We start from the raw sequence: 15,948 nt of genomic DNA on the forward strand, positions 1-15,948 counted from the left end.
CTGGAGAGACCATAGCATCAGAGAACTAAATGTAGATTCTACTTTACGAGTCATCTTCTCTACCCCCTCCATTTGACAGGTGAGGCATTTGAGGGTGTCTGTAGCTTTTCTCACTGGTTTACTACCTCTGATGTCACATAGAGGGAAAGGAAGATGGGAGTTTTCAGCCTATAAGGTTCCAGATATGGAGGACTCCAGAGTCAAGGAAGGGCAGGGGTATCAAAGAAGGAGGAGGAAGATATATGACTAGAGCAGATAGCCTGTCCCAGAAAATATTAGGCTCCAAACCAGACAGGTTCATTGACCAATACTAAAAATATTAACCTATGTCAGGAGATGTCTACAACAGTCAACCAGTGAACAAGCATTTATTAAGCACTTACTACATGACAGGTAACATGCTAAGTGCAGAGCATACATAGAAAGGCAATGTCTTTGCCTTCAAAGAGCTTACCTTCTAATGGAAGAGACAACATGTTGATAAGTATGTAATAAGAACATGCACACACACATATATGTGCATAATTATATGTAAAAGAATGTACACATACACACATAAACATGCATCTATACAACACATGCATACGCACATCTGTGTGTACACTTGCATGTATGTATACATTTGCATATGGGTAGAAACACACATGTGTACACATGTGCATATGTGTGTATACATTTTGTAGGCACATAGTTATTTACAGATTCTCTCTTCTATTAGAAGATGAGCTCCTTGGGAGTAGGGTTTGTATTTTCAGATGGAAGGTGACCTCAGAAGGAAGTCATTCGTAGTGGGAGTGGGGTGGGAATGTAGAAGACAAGGAAGGACTCCAATAGAAAAGGTAGAATTTGAAGTGAGTCTTGATGGGAGCTAGGTAAGAGAAAAGGCTGAGGAATCTGAATGAAAGGCTGAGAAGATGGTTTGGAAAACATGAGGTGCTATGGCAATGTTAACTTCTATTAGTAAGGGCTCTTGCAATTGGAATTCTAGGAAGTCATCAACAGCAGATTTCTCTTTAATAAAGATGAAGGATTTTATTCCCCAGCAACAGGGAAGCGACCTCCTGTGATAAAAATTACTCAGGCAATGGAAATGGAAAGTCACTAGGTCAATTTGAGTTGAAGAGAATTAAGATTACAGGGCTGCCTTGGCACCCAGTAGGTGCACAATGGTTGTTGACTGACAGAGTTGATTAGCTCCTAGGAGAGTTTCTTCTTCAGGCATTACTTTATTGACTTTCAGAGAGAACTAAGCTTTAATCGACAATTTAAAGTTCATCTTGGCTGATCAGAAAGATGCCAGAGCACAGAGGGAAAAATTGTTCCATGATACAGTAATGCTAGCTCTTAATCAACATTCCTTCCCAAGAGACACAAGGCAGCCTTCACGTTTCAGATATAAACACGATGCTAGAGAGTTCCAAACACCCATTGGGATGACTTCCTGGGGGTAAATTACATGAAAATCATTCCTTTAATTTTCCTTAATCTACAGAGCTAAGGGAGCCAAAGAAGTTTGGTTCATTGGGGAAATTTCTTAGCCCATATAGCCCAAAGCAGAAGCCTGGGATCATGGGGCAAAGGGGAGAAAGGGGCATGGAGTTAGAGTTGAGTATACTTGATATCTGTGCAGATTCTAGGGCTTATAAAGTGCTTCCCATACTTTATCCCATTGGAGGTATGTGATAACTTTAGGAATCAGGCAGTACAATTCCTTTTTTGTTTTTGTTTTTGTTTTTGTTTTTGTGGGGCAATGGGGGTTAAGTGACTTGCCCAGGGTCACATAGCTAGTAAGTGTCAAGTGTCTGAGGCCGGATTTGAATTCAGGTACTCCTGAATCCAGGGTCAGTGCTCTATCCACTGTGCCACCTAGCTGCCCCAGTACAATTCTTACTATCCTGATTTTACAAGGGAGGAAATTGGGTGTGAGAGGTGTTAGATGATTAGTCCAAGATCTCACTGCTTATAAGTGGCAGAGCCATGACTTGAACTGGAGTCTTCTGATTCCAAATCCAGGGATCTTTCCACCACCCCAGCAAATACCTGGAGGCAGATAAAGCATCTATTAAATAGTTAGTATGGGTTTGACACTGTGTTCAGTGTTGGGGATATAAATGTAAGCAAGTAAAGCGGTGTCTGTCCTCAGGGTGCTTACATTTAGTGAGGAAGGCAACATGTAGAAGGGAGCTGGAAAGCCAGTTGTGAGTTGTGAGCATGATTTGTACCTGATGCCCAGAGAGTGAGGTGGAGGTTTGGTTTTTAAGGCAACTTCTATTAGACCTCAAGGTGGTAATGAAACCTAGTACTTACCTATAGTCTTAAAGTTTGCAAAACACTTTGAATATATTATCTAATTTGATCCTCACAACAACCATGTGATGCAGGTGCTATTATTACTCAGAAACTGAGGCTGATAGAGGTTACATGACTTGCTCATGGTCATATAGTTAGTGTTAGAAGCAGGATTTAAAATCGGGTTCTCCTGTCTCTAAGTCTAGTATTCTAGCTACTTGATTTGGCTGCATTAAAATTGATGATGATGGTGGTGGTGGTGGTGGTGGTGACAGTGACGACGATCTAATATTTATACATGGCTTTAAGGTTTGCAAAGCACTTCACATGTGTTCATTCATTTGATATTTGCAAAAACCCTATGAGGTAGGTGCTGTTATTATCATAATTTATTATAATAACTAACATTTAATAATGTCTACTATGTGCCAAGCACTTTGCTAAGCACTCCACAATTATTATCTCATATTATCCTCACAACAACACTGGGAAGTAGGAACTATTATTATCTTCCTTTTGCAGATAAGGAAACTGATACATACTGAAAGAAATTAAGCAAACTGATATGTTTTGAATATAATAGAACCTGATCTCATGCATGTAATTTAAAGAAATCTCCAGTTTTTAAAATAAATTCCTAAAGACCCAAATTCTTGACTTCATGCACACACACACACACACACACACACAGAACACACAATCTATAGAATTCCATGGGAAATTAAACCTTTATTGCCAAAATAAACTTTGACATTATTTAAAGATGAAGGATGAGCTGTCTGTGAGTCAGTGCTGAAATGATGGGGAATGGCTAAAATGATTTGAATTAAACTCATGAAGAACACCTCAAAATTCAGGGTGAATGGGCTAACAGATACTCATAGCTTGGTTCCACTAAAGCAGGATTTCTTAAACTTTTTCCACTTGTGACCCTTTTCACCTGAGAATTTTTTACATGACCCTGGGTGTGTATGTGTGTGAATGTATACAAACACACATATATATATATATGTATATATATATACATACATATATATACATACACACACACACACATAGATACATAATCTTTTACTGTTGCCAAATTTTTTTGCAACCCCCATATTCAGTTATGTGACCCCATATGGGGTCATGACCCATGGTTTAAGAAGCTAAGTGGTAAAGAATGTGACAAGATTTGAATTAGAATCTCAGCTCTCAGAGTTGTATGGGGACTCATAGGCCATTTAGTCCAACTTGTGTCTGCACAATGTTTTCTACAGGATCTCTAAGTGATAGCCAGACACCGAATCTTTGCTTGAAGAGAGATATATGTCCTTTTTTATCCTTGAGTTAGGAAGACCTAAGTTTGCCTCAGTTTCATCAACTGTAAAATGGGGATAATAATACCACCTGCCTCATGGGATTATTGTGACGATCTAATGACAAAATGCATATAAAACACTACTTAAAGGCTAGATATCCTACTCCTTCTCTTCATACTGGATGGTAGAAAAAGAATCCCAAAAAGATTATATTAGGCTAGAGTGGTAGCACAGATAGTGCTGGGCCTGGAGTCAGGAAGACCTGAGTTGAAATCCAGCCTCAGATACTTTGTGTGACCCTGGGCAAGTCACTTAACTGTTTCCCATTTCCTCATCTATAAAATGAGCTGTAGAAGGAAATGGCAAAGCATTACCACTGCTAGGCTTATATACCAAAGACATTCCCTAAAATAGAAAAAAGACCTATTTGTACAAAAATATTTCTAGCAGCTCTTTTTCTAGTGGCTAAGCATTGGAAATCAAAGGAATGTCCATCAATTGGGGAATGGCTAAACAAGCTGTGGTATGTGATGGTGTTGGAATATTATTGTGCTATAAGAAATGACAAGCAGGATGATTTCAGAAAGGCCTGGAAAGACTTGTATGAGCTGATGTGTAGTGAAATGAGCAGAACCAAGAGAACATTGTGCACAGAGACAGCAATATTGTTTGAGCAAGAACTATGAATGACTTAACTATTTTCAGCAATACAATGATCCAATACAATCCCAAAGGACTAATGATGAGGCATACTATCCACCTCCAAAGAAAGAACTGATATTGATGAAAGACAGATGGAGGCATGCTATTTTTCACTCTTTTATTTTTTCTTTTATTCAAGTTTTCTTATACAAAATGACTAATATGGTAATGTTTTGCATAATCATACATTTATAACCCACATCTGATTGCTTACTCCCTCAGGGAGGGGGGAGAGGGAAGGAGGGATAAAATTTGGAACTCAAAACTATAAACAAAAATGTTTATTATTAAAAAAAGAAGGAAATGGCAAACCCTTCCAGTATCTCTGCCAAGAAAACCCCAAATGGGGTCACGAAGAGTCAGACGTGACTGAAATGACTGAACAATAATTAGATGAAATTCAGTAGGGATAAATATAAAGTCTTACAGTTGGTTTAAATAAATCAATCCACAACTCAAAGATGGAAGAGGCAATAGACAGCAATTGTTCTGAAAATAGATCTGAGGGTTTTAGTGGACTGCAAGCTCAGTATGACTTATTAAAGTGAGGTGACAGCCAGGAAAGCTAATGCAATATTAGGCCACATTCCTTTCAGGAACATAGAGGTGAGAGTCCTTCTATATTTTGCCCTCATCATATCTCATCTGGCATATAGTGTTGAATTCTGGGCATCACAGTTTAACAAGGATATTGAGAAGCTGCAAAGAATCAAGGAGAGGACAACCAGGGTAGTCTTGAGGTCTTGGCATGTGAAGCTCAATCAAAGGTACTGGGTGTGCTTAGCCTGGAGATGCTCGGTAGAGATGCTTAGGGTCTTTGAGTAATTAAAAGATGACAACAGATGAGACTTGTTCAGCTTGGCCCTGGAGGGCAGAACCAGTTGCAAAGTTTGGAATTTAGGAGGAGGCAATTTACACTCACCATCAGGAGCTGTCCAAAAGTACAATGGGCTACTTTGGGAGGTGGTTGGCTTCTCGTCCTTGAGGTCTTCAGGCCCAGATTGCATGATCTCTCATTTGCTAATTTTTGTGGTGATTCCTTTTGGGTATCAGTTGACTTAGATGGACAGCGAGGTCTCTGTCAACTCTCAAATTATGATTCCTATGTGAAATGATGATCCTCAAGATTCCCAGATGGATTAACTGAGAGGGACATTAGCATAGTTCTTTCAGTTATGCCTTTTAAAAATATGCAGCTTTTGTTCAATCCTCTAAAGTCAGCCGTTAGAATCGTTATACTCAAAAGAGAAACACCATTAGAGCAAAATTCACTTAAAGAACTATGAACATCTCGGGACAATTAGGTACCATGTTCCCCAATGTTATCAGGAACTATTTAAGCTAAGCCTGGTTTGGTAGAATACTTCATTCAGTTCACTCTGACTCGCCATAATTTAAGTCAAAAATTCTACTGTGTTTGGAGGGTTCAGGTCATTTTGGTGTCAAGGTCCTCATCTCTGTTCTCCTCTATCTGGTTCTCTACTGTCAACACCTTGGTTACCCACTCCAACTGCTGCTTCTGGAAGGCATTTCTTTTGTGATCCTTTTTTGCTGCCTCTTATTGATATAACATTATTTGGGATCTCTTCAAAGGAGGAAAGTTCCTGCTCCCTCCTGTTTGAAAGACTCCCTTTCTTCTCTCATTCATGGGGGCCAAGGACAGGAAGAAGAAGATCCCAGGCTCATATACCCTAACTTGGCAATTGTATTTTTGTTAATCAGTGGATAGGGATTTCTCCTCTCAACCTTATCTCATTGCCCTTTAAAGTTACAGCTCCTATTATTCCTAATTTGCATCAATTGGTCCCTTAGCAACAATCACAAGTGCAGGAATAAATAATAGCTGACATTTAAGATTGGCAAAGGGCTTGAAATACCTTATTCCATTTGACCCTTTCAGCATCCACACGTGGTAGGCACTTCTGTTGTCATCATCCCCATTTTATGAGAGGAAACTGAGGCTCAGAGTGGCTAAATGATGTGTGTGTGTGTGTGTGTGTAGGATAAAACAGCTAGGAAGTGGTGGAAGCACTTTTTCAGACTCCTAGACCAAAACCCTTTTTATTATCTAGATATACTAGGATAAGATTTTTACCCCTCACTCCCTCTCAACCTCCTCTTCTTCCACCATCCAATCAGTTGCTAAGTTCTGTTGAATTGATCTTTGTTACATTTCTTGACTATCCTGGTTTCTCTTGTTTGAAACTTTTCACCCTGGTCCAGGTCCTCCTCATCTCCTGCTTGGACTATGGCAATAATAGCCTGTTGGTTGGTTTCCCCAACTCATATCCCCACTCTACTTCATTCTTTTTTTTTTTTTAAATTGAGGCAATTGGGGTTAAGTGACTTGCCCAGGGTCACACAGCTAGTAAGTGTTAAGTGTCTGAGGCCAGATTTGAACTCAGGTACTCCTGAATCCAGGGCAGGTGCTTTATCCACTGCGCCACCTAGCCGCCCCCTACTTCATTCTTTATTCAGCCATCAAAGTGATTTTCTTAAAGGACAGGTCTGACCATATCAATCTCCTATTAAATAATCTCGAATAGCTCCTGATTACATTCAGGATCAAATAGAAAATCCTCTGTTTGGCTCTTAAAGCCCTTTATAACCGGCCCCTCTCACTTTCCAGTCTTCTGACACCTTGTCACCCTCTGCGTACTCTGTGATCCATGACCCTGCCCTCCTTGCTGTTCCTTGCCTGTGATGTGCGCTCCTCCCCCCAACTCCCAATCACAGGCATTTTTACTGGTCATCACCTTCTCTCCTTTCTCATCTCTGACTCTTGGATTCCCTAGCTTCCCTAAGTCCCCTTTGAAATCCTGCCTTCTACAGGCAGCCCTTCCCAATCACCCCTAATTTGAGTTCCCTTTCTCTGAGCTTACCTCCAATGAACCCTCTAAATATCTTGTATGAATATCATTGTTTGCATAGTCTCCCCCACTGGATTATGAACTCCCTGAGAGCAAGGATTGCCTTTTTACCCTTCTTTGTATCCCCAGCACTAAGCACGGTGTCTGACACATAGTAGACAACAAAAGTTAGTTGACTTGCTTTCATATACATTTAGCCAAAATGTAACAAGGCTTAAAAACAATGTCGGTTTGGAGGCAGCTAGGTGGCACAGTGGATGGAGCACTGACCCTGAAAACAGGAGGACCTGATCCAATCCAGTCTCAGATACTTTGTAGCTGTGTGACCCTGGGCAAGTCACTGAACGACGACGATTGCCTCAAAAACCCCAAAACAACAGTAACAAAAGATAATTGTTTTAGTCCCATTGCACAGTGTCTTGCTATATGATGACTCACATATAACACATTAAAGTTCCCAAAACATTTCCCGCATAAAAGCCATAGGAATTAGGTAGTGCCAGTGTTATCATTCAACCGAACCTCAAAGAAGGAAGGTGAATTGCCCAGGGTCACACAGCTGCTAAGTGTTGGAGCTGGGACCCAAACCCAGGTCTTTTGGCTCCAAGGTTGGTGCTTTCCCCACTAACCTGTGCTGCATGTGAGACTCTCTAGCTGTGAGCTAGGTCTGTCTGGTTCACTTTGGTCCACAACCTTGGACATCAACCCTTATCTTGACTATCATCAAGCATAGAGTACCTGAGGTTTTTTTCCTGTTTTCTCATTTTTGTGCCCTCCCCAAAGAACCAATATCACTTCAGATTTTCTTTTGATGGTTCTAAAAAATTGGCAGTTAGGTTCACCATAGTGTACAGGGCTATGGGGTCTGGTGTCAGGAAGACCTGAGTTCAAATTCAGCCTCAGATACTTAATTGGCTGTGCCATCTTGGGCAAGTCACTTAACCCTGTTTGCCTCAGTTTCATCATCTGTAAAATGAGATGGAGAAGAAAGCACTGTAGTATTTTTGCCAAGAAAACTCCAAATTGGGTCTTAAAGAGTCAGACACAAGTGAAACAACTGAACAACAACAACAACAACAGCAACGAAACATAAGCTCATAGATGCTGAGCTCACAGGCTTTCCAATCTATGCTTCTTATTTTAGAAATAAGGAAATGGAGTCCTATGGGTTCAGCAACTTTTCCAAAGTTGCATAGATAGTCAGCATCAAAAGCTGGATTTGAACTTGGACCCTTGATGCCAGAATCAAGGATCTTTCTACTGTACCATGCCCAGGAGGAATTACTTTTCTCACCACCTTCTATTTTCCTTGTATTTTTAGTTACAACTACACTAAGTAGAAAAAAATTTCTTATTAATGTTACATCAGATTAAGTCACTACTTATGGGAACCTTAGCTCTAGAGATGAAGGTACCTTAATGGTCATCCAGGTTCATCCCCTGATTTACAGATATTGGAGCTGCTAAAGAAGTGGGGGGCTCCCACACAACTAAATGTGAAGATTAAGTGATTTGTGCAGGGTTACTCAGGCTTTTAAGTAGCAGTGCTGGGATTTGAACTTAGGTTCTGAGACTTCAGAACTGTAGTGTTTTCTACTGCACCATACTATTATACCTCTTATTTGTATGAGGTCTCCCACTCTGCCTGCTCCTGGCTACTTTTATAGTTATTATTTTCCTTGTTAGATGTCCCCCACTACTATGAAGTAGTGCAGATATTATTATTCCCATTTGACAGATGAGAAAAGTGAGGCAAAGTAAGTTAGTCACTTATTCAAGGTTATATATAAAAAGGTAACATTAGAGCCAGGATTAGGTATTAGGCTACACGGGGTCACTCTTGTTAATGGAAGATGTGATCAGAACAGATGCTATCCAGAGTGATCTTCGGATCATTGTGACCTCTTGAGCCAGCCAGGACTGATTAATCTTGCCCAGAGAATAGGCCTGCTGTTGGGGCCAAACACCATTTGAAGACTAGGGCATGTGGTATAGATCCTTTGATGTTATTTTCTGTATTTCATCTGAACCTCGCATGCTTTCAGAGTCATGTTCTCCTTACTTATGGGATTTCCAGCCAGTTGGCATTATGTGGTTAGCTAGGTTGTATAATAATGGCTCCCAAAGGATTTATAGACTCATTATAGAAAAACAGGTACAAATACAGTTCCATCTACTTTACCTGGTTTTGTTCTTGCTGCTCAGTTTATTTGAATGCCAATCAGGGAGCATTATAGGAGCTGAGCTCTTAGTCCTCCTCTCCTCCCCAAGTCCTCAGGCACATTGTTGGGTGGAAGTCCCAAAAATTGTTTTTAAAAAACTAATTTAAGGGAACTTTAATGGAATTTTCTAATTGCAAGTGCGACAGTTGGTTGGGACCAGGGACTTGTCAAAAGAAGAGACTTAATGTTGGGCTGGAATCTTTTTGCTAGCTTTTACTAATTATACTCAAAGGTCTTTAGTATTTCTTTGGTGTAGGGAGACTTGTTGTTGTTTGTACTTCATTCTGGGAGAGGAACAATGACATCAGGAGGGTGACATCGTGACTTGCAAGTGAATTGGATTTCAGCGACGCAGTCCTTGACTGCTTACTTTTCCCAAGGCTTTTGTTTCCCTTCCAAATTCCCCCATTTCAAGTCTCCTTTTACCAGAACAGTCCAGAAGACCAGTAATTAATCTATGGAACACCACCAAATTCCTGCTCAAGCCAGAGATGGAGGAGTTTTTAAAATTTCCTTTTAGGCACTAAGTATGTTACCAAATTTCATATCTTTGAACTTCAGCTGATTCTTGTCCAGACCCACCCCAATCAGTTCAACTCTCAGCCAGTTTAACACCTTGTACATGATAAAAAAGGACAACAAAACAAAACAAAAAAACAACAGGTGACAAGTGACAGAGGAAGGAGACTTGCATCTAGGCTTAGCTTGTCACCATCTCACTGTGTGATCTTGACCAAAGTCCCATAACCTCTCTGGGTTTCCATTTTCTCATTTGCAGAGAGAAAGACAGTTGACCTGGATGAGCTTCAAGGTCTCATCCAGTTCTCAAATACCATGCAATCTCTGTATGGGAAGGATTGGATGCAACAAAAATGGGAGGGCCTAGGAGGTAACTGAGAGGGTGGAAATGGGCAAGATGTGGTTAGATTAGGAAAGAAATGTGTCAGGGAGAATAGAGGAAGAAAGACGCCAAGTTCTCAGAGTAGCCATTTAGGGGAAATCAGTGTTAAGTACATCATAAATAATAAAAATGTAGAAGTTTATATCTTCATAATGGGGTTATTAATTAGTGTTGAGTTGTTAACTAGTTTATAGTCTCCTGGAACTGGGAAAATCTTTTTTAGAAAACGCTTAGCAAATAGCAGACAGATTTGATAATCACCATCTCCTTTGGAGTTTTTACTCATTTCAGTCAGATACATTCAATTCAATTCAGCAGACATAAATTAAACAACTCTTATGTACAGAACGCTGTATTAAATCCTGGGGAAAGATACGGTATTTAGGTGTAGTGACCTTCAACATAGTTCAATGGGGAATTGCAATTGGAATTAGAGGCCCTGGGTTCAAATCCTGATTCTGCCACTTAGTAACTATGAGACCTTGGGCAATTCACTTATAACTTCCAGGCCTAATTTTCTTCACCTGTAAAATTAGTGGGGTTGGACTCCATGACCTCTAAGATACTACCCATTTCTCAATCTACCATCTCTTCCTGCCTTGCTTGGAGCTAAAAATCTTATAAGAGAACTTGACAATGTAGGTAACTACAATGTCTCATAGCTGAATTAGAAAACCATAAAATAAAACTATGAATACGAGTTCAGCTGTGGAAGGTCATTACTGATTAGAGAAATTGGATAATTGATAGACAGACAGACAGATAGAAGCTAGGTAGTGCTGTGTGAATAGAGTGCTGGGACTGGAGTCAGGAAGACTTCTGCTAAAAAATCCTTAGTGGTTCTTTATTTTCTTGTTGTTAAGTTGCATCAGATTCTTTGTGACCCCATGGACCATACTGTCCATGGTATTTTCTTGGTAAAGATACTGGAGTGGTTTGCCATTTCCTTCTCTAGTGGGTTAAGGCAAACAGAGGTTAAATGACTTGCCCAGGGTCACACAGGTAAGTATCTGAGGCCATATTTGAACTCAGGTCTTTCTGACTCCAGGACCAGCACTCTCCTTTGCCTGGTATTTAAGACCCTCCATAATGTGGTGTGGTACCTACTTTTCCAGGCTTAGCTCATATCATTCCCCTCCAAGAAGTCTTCATTTCCTCTTTTCACACCAAGCTGCCTCTACTCCAGCCATCTTTCTCTTCTTCCTCCTACCAGAAATTTGGACTCTTCCTCTGGGGAGCTGGGCATTGATAGGTGAGCTTTTACCTCATGCAGCCTGAAAGCTGGCCTCCACAATCTTGTTTCAGTCATCTCTATATCATGTGACCCAGTGAATAACATTCTCCCCTTTATGTATTGTTTGCCCCCATTAGATATAAGCTCCTTGAGGGCAGGGACTATATTTTGCTTGCTTTTATTTGTATCTCTAGTGCTTAGCACATAGGAAGTGCTTAATAAATGCTTTATCTATCCATCTACCTATAATGATAATTGTACTATGTGCCAGCCATTGAGCTAAGTGCTTTACAAATATTATCTCATTTGATCTTCACAAGATCCTGGAGAGATAGGCACTATTGTTATCTCCATTTTATGGATTGGAAAACTGAGGCAAACAGAGGTGAAGTGACTTGCCCAGTGTCATTCAGCTAATAAATTTCTGAGATTGGATTTGAACCCAGCTCTTCCTGGTCTGGGCCTAGTGCTCTGTGCACTGTGGTGCCACCTAGCTGTCATGGATGATTCTGTCAGTTTAAGAAAAATGGATTGGAGTGTGGAGAGCCCAAGAGACAGGATGACCTGTTAGTTGTCTAGTATAATAGGCCAGGTAGGTGGTAATGAGGCCCTAGAGAAGCAGTCACAGTAGAGATAGAGGAATGATTCTTGTCAGAGATGTTACTAGGGTATAGTGACATAATACCCTGACTATAAAGTCCATGAGATGCTTTGCTCTGACTCTACAGAGAGCTCATTGCCTAGGACATCCCAGAATCACAAAGACCTAGGAGGCTACCTCATTCAACCCATGCCTGGCCAGGCACTCATCCCTCATGCAATATAGTCAACAAAGAAATAATCTTTTAGACTTCTCAGCATTGGGAACCCATCACTCCTCAGCTAGCCCATTTCACTTTTGGTCAGCTCTAATTACCAAGTAGCTCCAATTGTCATAGGACTGGGAATAAGGGGAGTAGGGCTACCCTACCACTGGGAGTAGGCTGGGCACATTCTCATCAGTTTCCTGTCAGCTCACAACAACCTGTGAAAAAGGCACTAAGGATATCATCATCCCATTTTAGAGAAGAGAATACTGAGACTCAGATCCTGAGGTACAGAAAAGTGACATCAATTGCCTATAATCACCCAGTAAACAAGGGTCAGAGCTAGGCTTCAATCCCCAATGTCTATGAACTCTAAGCACAGCTTTCTTTCTATTCTTCCTTGTTGCCTGAGATTAGAACTCAGAACTCTGGCCTTCTAGTAGCTTTGTGATCTTTGCACGCCACCCTGCTGCCAACAAGATCACCCTTTGGGTAAATATCTTTCCCCAGTTCCCTCCCCCTGTCCAGTTAAGTGGTAGATCTCTCACAGCAGGTAAGACATTCCTGCTTAGAAACATGTTTTATTGTGCTGGACATTTCTGAAGGAAAAGGAAAGTCCTAGAAACCCCACCAGAGTAACTGTTTGTTTCCTCTTAATGGTAAAAATGAGAACCATTATCCTTGGGGACAGGAATCCACCTTTAAAGACAGCTCATTTTCTTTACAGATGCCATCCTCCCAGCTTCTCAAAGCTGTCACGTCCTGCTTGGCTTCTCCCTCTGATGAATCTGCTCTCCCGGCATTTGGCGCAGTCGGTGGAGAAACAGCAATTAAAGTGGCCAATCATGGGCGCTCCTAAATCATGGCTGAGTGCCGGTGGCATGATTAACGGCAGATGCTCCGAGTGCTGGAATCAGCACATTGGATGCTTCCTTTCTTCCTTCCTTCCTCTCTGTCCACCTTGTAGGCACTTGACCTGAGTTTTCTCTGAAATTTCCCTGAAAAGGATCAACTCTACCGGGATGTTGTTGGATAAGCCATTTTCCTCTTGCTGGTCCTCGGTTTCTTCCTCTGTAAAATGAAAGAGTCAGACTCAATGTTTTTGTGCTGTGATGCCCCTTGGCACCCAAATACAGCTTATGGATACCTTATCAGAATCATATTTCTAAATGCACAAAATAAAATAGAGGATTACAAATGAAGTCAATTCAATGAAAAGTTGTCAAAATAGTAAACCAAACCAAACCAAACACTCAAGGTCAGGAACCCAAGGAAAGAGCCCTTGGACTAGATATGTTTGAGGTCCTATACAACACCAAATCTTATTAACCTATGATTCTATGAACTGGTTCACAATGCCTAGAGCATTTAACAGGAGCTACTTTGTCAGTTAAATCCTTGTTTCTGTTTCTCTCTGTCTGTCTCTCTTTACAGTGCCAATGGGAACTTTCCAACTCACCTCTGATACTCCTTGAGTGATCCTAGGCAAGTCACTTAATGTTCCTCAGATTATTTCTGGTTCCAGATACACTGAGGATATGAATCCACTAAAACCATTATCTCTGAATATTAGATAATAAATCAGGTCACTATTATTTGCTCAGCACCTACCAAGTAGCTCTGCCATTTGGGCATCCTCAGTTTTTGAACCTTGAGTCTGTTCTGTCCTCCCATGTGGATAGTAATCAAATAAAAGGCACAAAGAGGAGGTAAATCACGGTGGGGAGTGGGGAGTAGAGAAGGAGATCACTGTCTGTTTTGCCTGTTCACTCCAATTTCTGTATTTTTCAGACACAAGCAGAGGGAGCCACCAAGCAGTTTCAGGGGTTCTAAATCCTCACAACAAAAAGGAGAGACATTGGAGACCGTCTGGTCCATCCCTCTCATTTTATATGTGGAGAAACTGAGGCCCAGGTATGATGATATAGTGCTCTTTCCACTAGCCTACCTTGTTTCAATTGAGTCAATATTTATAAAGTGAAAGTGTAAGGATTGCTTTCTGCCCCTGTGGCCAGCCTGGTAATGACTCTCTGAACACAGCTTGGATGCTAGACTTACAATTCAACCCGGAATTGAAGATGTTCTCAGCACTTAGTCAGATTTGCCAGGGCGCAGCCCTCAGCAGGTCTTGCCGTTAAGAACCCAGGATCACCATCATGCCATGATGAGGCACCAGAAGATGGCTGGCTGTGGAGGATGACAGAAGCATGTGATACCTTCCCTTGGAAATGATCTCCAGTTTATCCTCTCTGTATCTTGTCTGTGCCGAGTTTGCAGGTTGTCTCCCCAAATGAGCTTTTTGAGAGCATGAACTGTTTTTAGCCTCTACATCCCTAGATCTTAGCACAATGCTTGGCATAAAGCAGGTGCTTAACAAATGCTTGTTGGCTTGTTGACATGTAGCAGCCATATGGCATACTCACTGGACATCTAGGTTTAGCATCCAGAAGACCTAGATTCAGGTCCCTACCCCTGGTGTTGGACACTTATTATTTGTGAGATTTATCTTGTTTTTCAGATATGTCCAAATCTTTGTGACTCCATTTGGGGTTTTCCTGGTAGAGATACTGGAGTGGTTTACTATTTCCTTCTCCAGCTCATTTTACGGATATGGAAACCGGGTTAAGTGACTTGTAAGTATCTGAGGCTGGATTTGAACTCACATCTTCCTGATTCCAGACCCCAGCTGCCCCAGAACTTATCTAAACTGTAGAATTCCTGATATTTGTGACATCATAGATCCTTTGCATGATTGTACAAATATATATTTGTTCCTGAAGCAGTTTGTGTGGTCCCTTGAGAGTTTGCCTCAATGTCAGGAACTATGAGTTCAAGTCCATCTTCTGACTCATACTGGCTGTGTGACCCTGTGTGATACCTTAACCTCTCAATGCCTCAGGCAACTCTAAGACTCTGAATTGAAAAGCAGGGGTTAATTTGGCTGGGGAGGGAGAGTTAACCCTTTTGGAGTTCCCTATGCTAATGACATCCCAGGTCTAATCCTACTACTCTATTTATACACCCATACCACATCCACCCATACTCTATTTTTGTGTGTCTTCAGTACATGGCAATGGAAGATTCAACTTGGTGGTGGTGCAAGTAGAAATTGCTTCATCCCCAAGCATATAGACTCTCCCTCCTATCAGCTCTCTTTCCTCCCTAACACTCACAACCACACTCTGGTGAGCTCAAAATTTGGGGCAACTATAATGTACTGACATATTTAAAAAAGCTTTTATCGTGCTGGTGTGTGTGTGTGTGTGTGTGCACGCACGCGCATGCACGCATGTGTGCATGTACATGCGTGCATTCCCACATGTCTTTGAGTCCCTAGATCAAAGTTCATAAAATTCTTCCAGCCATTTGTTTAAAAAAACAAAAAAACTTCTCAGTAAATCTAAGATTATGTAAATAAATATTCAAGTAGGTGGAAGAATGAGAAAATAGGTCAAAAAATTAAAAGTCTACATTCTGTAGATATTACTCCAGTGTTTAGAAAAAAATCTAGTCTATTTCTATGTAGTTTGAACTGAGAACAAGATTTCAAAATGGCTGAGGAGAATGGCAGGGGATCAGGAAATGTTTTGGGTAGGTGATAGGTGGTTTGGTCTTACAGT

At 41.0% G+C, this 15,948-nt stretch overlaps 1 protein-coding gene across 1 annotated transcript in view; it reads left to right on the forward strand.

Annotated features, from left to right (window-relative positions):
* Positions 1-13,352, forward strand: part of LOC122739788 (solute carrier family 22 member 15-like) — a 278,490-nt gene extending 265,138 nt beyond the window's left edge. Inside the window, exon 9 of the transcript XR_006354678.1 lies at positions 13,056-13,352. The gene's annotated coding sequence lies outside the window, so the exon portion shown is untranslated. The remainder of the gene's footprint in view (positions 1-13,055) is intronic.
* The last annotated feature ends 2,596 nt before the right edge of the window (positions 13,353-15,948 follow it).

The sequence above is a fragment of the Dromiciops gliroides genome, chromosome 2, assembly GCF_019393635.1.
Source record: "Dromiciops gliroides isolate mDroGli1 chromosome 2, mDroGli1.pri, whole genome shotgun sequence".
In the NCBI taxonomy this organism is placed as follows: domain Eukaryota; kingdom Metazoa; phylum Chordata; class Mammalia; order Microbiotheria; family Microbiotheriidae; genus Dromiciops; species Dromiciops gliroides.